Here is a 3,972-nt window from a genome sequence, read left to right as displayed (position 1 = left end):
ACTTGCATTGAAGTCTTATCGAAAGATTACTTTCATGTGTATATGAAAGAATTGGAAAAAATTCTGAACAGTGGATTCACAAATAATTCCCTATCTCTAACGATTTTCTTTTAAAATAATTTTTTTAAAAATTGTTTAATAGAAATTGATAACTATTAAGATTGGGCAATTTGGTAAATTTATATATAGATAAGTGTATTTTTCAAAAAGCTTAAACAAAGGTGTATTTTTCAAATTATATTCTTATTGAAGTGCATTTATCCAAATTTTCCCTTTTTTTTTTCTACAGAAAGATAACAATACAACTATACTAATAAAAACTACGGAATAAATTCTACGACCAAACTTTTACATCTACCGTGCAACCTATCATACCCATATAAAGTTTTACTTTTATGCTATAACTAGTGATCAAACGAATCAAAAAGAATATTACATTTTTTTAAATTCGTAAAAAACTTTTACCATTTATAAAAGAATATTTTTTTCCGTTTAATTCTTTCTCATTTTTTATTGTAGATTAAATTTCTTTCCCATTAAATTTGATAAAAAAATAAGCATTCTTCATCATTCTTACAATTGATTCATATTTGTTTTTTTTTCCTATTTGTTCTTGGTGTTCCCATGATAGTTACCAGTTAGACGTTTAGAGCATGACTGGTTTCTCCGCTAGCACCCACAAACACAGCTTTTGCGGTTGTTCGCGTTTTGAATCAATCAATAAAAACGCTATAAATCGATTCAAACCGCTCTAAACCTCTTAAATTCAAAAGCTGGTTCCAGCTAGTGTTTGCGGTTGCGGGAGAGTAAAAATTTTTTTTACAAAAAGCTATATAAATATAAAAATAAACATTCAATTAAATTTTAAAATTGAAATAATAGCAATCCTAAAATATATATATTATATTTTAATTATACCATAAAATTTTAAAACAAAATATTTTGTATAATTTTTTTAAAAATTTAATAGTATAATTTTTAAATATAAATTTTATATTTATTATAATAATATGATTTTTTAGTATTTTTATAATTATATAAAATGTATATATGGTTGATATATTATTTACCAATTGATGCGTTTGGTGGTAAGTAAGTCATAAGTATCTCGCAAACGCACCAATTTCTAACCGTTGTACCAGTCGTACAAATCTCTTAGTAATGCTTAAAACCGCAACCATCCGATTCTGCAAATATCTGCAACCGCTGCGATTACACCAGTCAGGGCCTTAGTCTATTGATTTTCAGTTTCACATAGTATAGTGCAAAATCACAGCTTGACATCCTCTGCATCCATGGTTCAATCCATTTGTTACTCGAATTGGCTAAATGGTATCTAAAGTTGGGTAGGACGTTTTTAGTTTTTAGTTTTATGCTTTAGCATTTGGGCCTTAGGACATGAAAAATTAAAACCTTTTCTTTGTATTTATTTACAGTTCTCTTAGATTATAGAAAATATTAGAAAGGCCTATTTAAAATTTACGAATTAAGGCCTAGAAGTGTATATAGCTGCCACTATACAGAGTGTTATGTTTTTATTAGACTTTAGGCCCTATTCAGTTTTGTATTCAGACTCCTGCATCTCGACGCAAATGCTTAGATATTGTTCATTTGAACACTAATGTACCAGCATCATGTTACATTTAAATATAATATTTATAATATTTAGAGTAACTAAATAATCGAGATGTAAAAAAATATAGAGTTTGAATGCAAGATTTGCATTTTAAAATCTAAAAGGTTAAAAAACTTTCAAAACAAATACCTATTAAAATTGCAAAATCATTTTTTTTCCTGCCAACGAAAATGTTTCTGCGAAAAATATAAAATCGGATTTTTCGCCAAACCATAAAATTGAGTTTTCGCCAAAATGGCAAAATCAATTTCCAACAAAACGAAAAAAAAAATTGAGTTTCCACGCCAAACCGATCATGAGAACCCCAGAGCTATCCACATAAGCACTAGGTGGGTCCCATAGAAAAATTGAGTTTCCACACCAAACTAATCAGGATGGGCACGATCCTGGACATCTTCTTCTTGTCGATTACAAACTCCCAGAGCTCACCAGCGGAGGTCCATTCACCAGGAATAACCATGCAGTGCTCGGCCATGGAGAAAGATGGATTAGTTGGGTTTCAGCTTCGGAAATTAGAGCAGAAAATGGAAAACGCCGAAGAGAGGAAGATGAGATTGACTTTTTCATCAACATGTAATCTAAACCGTTGATGAATAAAGTGGAAAAGTAAATCCAAGGGGTGAAAAAAAGAGACAGATATCAGTCTTTTCATTAAAAAGCATCTTAGATCTGGATCGTCTAGGGGGTATGGTGATCAACGGCTGAGGCATCTCCCGCTAATAACATAATCTAGTTAGGTTGTGGGTTGGTTAGCACATAACTAGTTAGTTAGTCTAAAAAGAAGCTGTTACTCGAAACTGTGTCAATATAAGAAACTGTCTTTCTGTGATATAAAAAAGACAAAACTGCGTTTTGGTGTAATTACATCGATATTATTTTGGGTTTAAACCAGTATTAGATTTTGACCCGCGCTTTGAAAACGCGAGATTTATGTAATCTATAATTTTTTGAATTTTTACATATTTTATATAAAATGGTAATCTAAGAATTATTTCACATTAATTTTATTTTTATTATTACAGTTTAAAATAAACTCATAAAAGATGTAACTAATAAATATTGTGGATCCAAGTTAAAAATTGTAGATCCTGCAATTAAATTTCAATAGATTGCTAGCCCTAGCCGTATAGTGCAGAATAAAGGGGGAGTAGGCTTAACTCAAACGGTTATAATCTATGCTGCATGGAATCGGAAGCGGGGACGCGGAAGCGGAAGCGTAAAGAAGCGTAGAAGCAAAAATTTTAAAATATTTAGGAAACGGGTACGTGTTGGAAGCGTTTATACATATATATATATATATATATATATATATATATATATATATATATATAATATTGAAGCACTTAATAAAATAAAATAAATAATAATAAAAATCCAACACATAATTTAAATAATGAAGTTCAACATAAAAGTTAACAAACAAAAAAACTCAACATAACATAAAAAAAATTCAAGCTTCAAGTTAAATATCGAACTCATCATTGTTCTCATTTTCCCCATCTCCACCAAACAAAACAACTTCCAATTCTGGTTCATCAAGAGAAAGATCTTCAAACTCAAGTTTTCCCAAATTAATCTCATCCAGCGAATCAAATTGATCACCTCCTACATCCCACATACAGCTAGGACCTTCTTTATAAGAAGAGCTCCTTCTTGATAGAAGACGGAGGTTAGTATGCACAAATACTAAATCTTCAGCTCTTTGGGGAACAATCTTGTTTCTTATAGCAGAATGAATGAACTTGTATGTACTCCAATTCCTTTCGCAGCATGAGGATGAAAATGGTTGTCCAAGTAACTTGAATGCTAAGATTTGAAGTTTTGGTGCCGAAGATCCATGAACTGCCCACCATCTCAAAGGTTCTAAGATAAACCTATCATGAATCACATCAACACTACCAAAGTCCTCCATGCATAAAGAGAAGTTAGAATATTCAACGTTAACCTCTCTCCTTTCATCTTGATTTGGAAAATACTTCATGATGCAATTTTTTCTTTCTCTAGTAACCTCCAAATCTTGATGTGGAGCTTTTCTACTGTCTTCTTCTACAAGCCACTCTGAACTATAGTACCTGCATCCAACAAATATATATAACAATTAAAATCTTACTGATCAAAAACCAATTTTACCATTTTATAAGTTGATAAGAAAAACAGAATAAAAACAGATTTATAAACTTACTTGGGGTTTAGAGAATGTGCCATACAATGAAGAGGAGTATTACTCTTACTCCAACGAGAAGTCAAAATCGAGTGCACCGCAGTCCAAAAGACGGAATCTTCATTAAGTTGTTTCCTTTCTTTTTTGAAGATTGCTCTCTTGACATTCTGAATCA

This window comes from Brassica oleracea, chromosome C7 (genome assembly GCF_000695525.1).
Source record: "Brassica oleracea var. oleracea cultivar TO1000 chromosome C7, BOL, whole genome shotgun sequence".
NCBI classification, from domain to species: Eukaryota; Viridiplantae; Streptophyta; class Magnoliopsida; order Brassicales; family Brassicaceae; genus Brassica; species Brassica oleracea.
The sequence above is the reverse complement of the archived record's forward strand: the minus strand, read 5'-3'. Positions refer to the sequence as shown.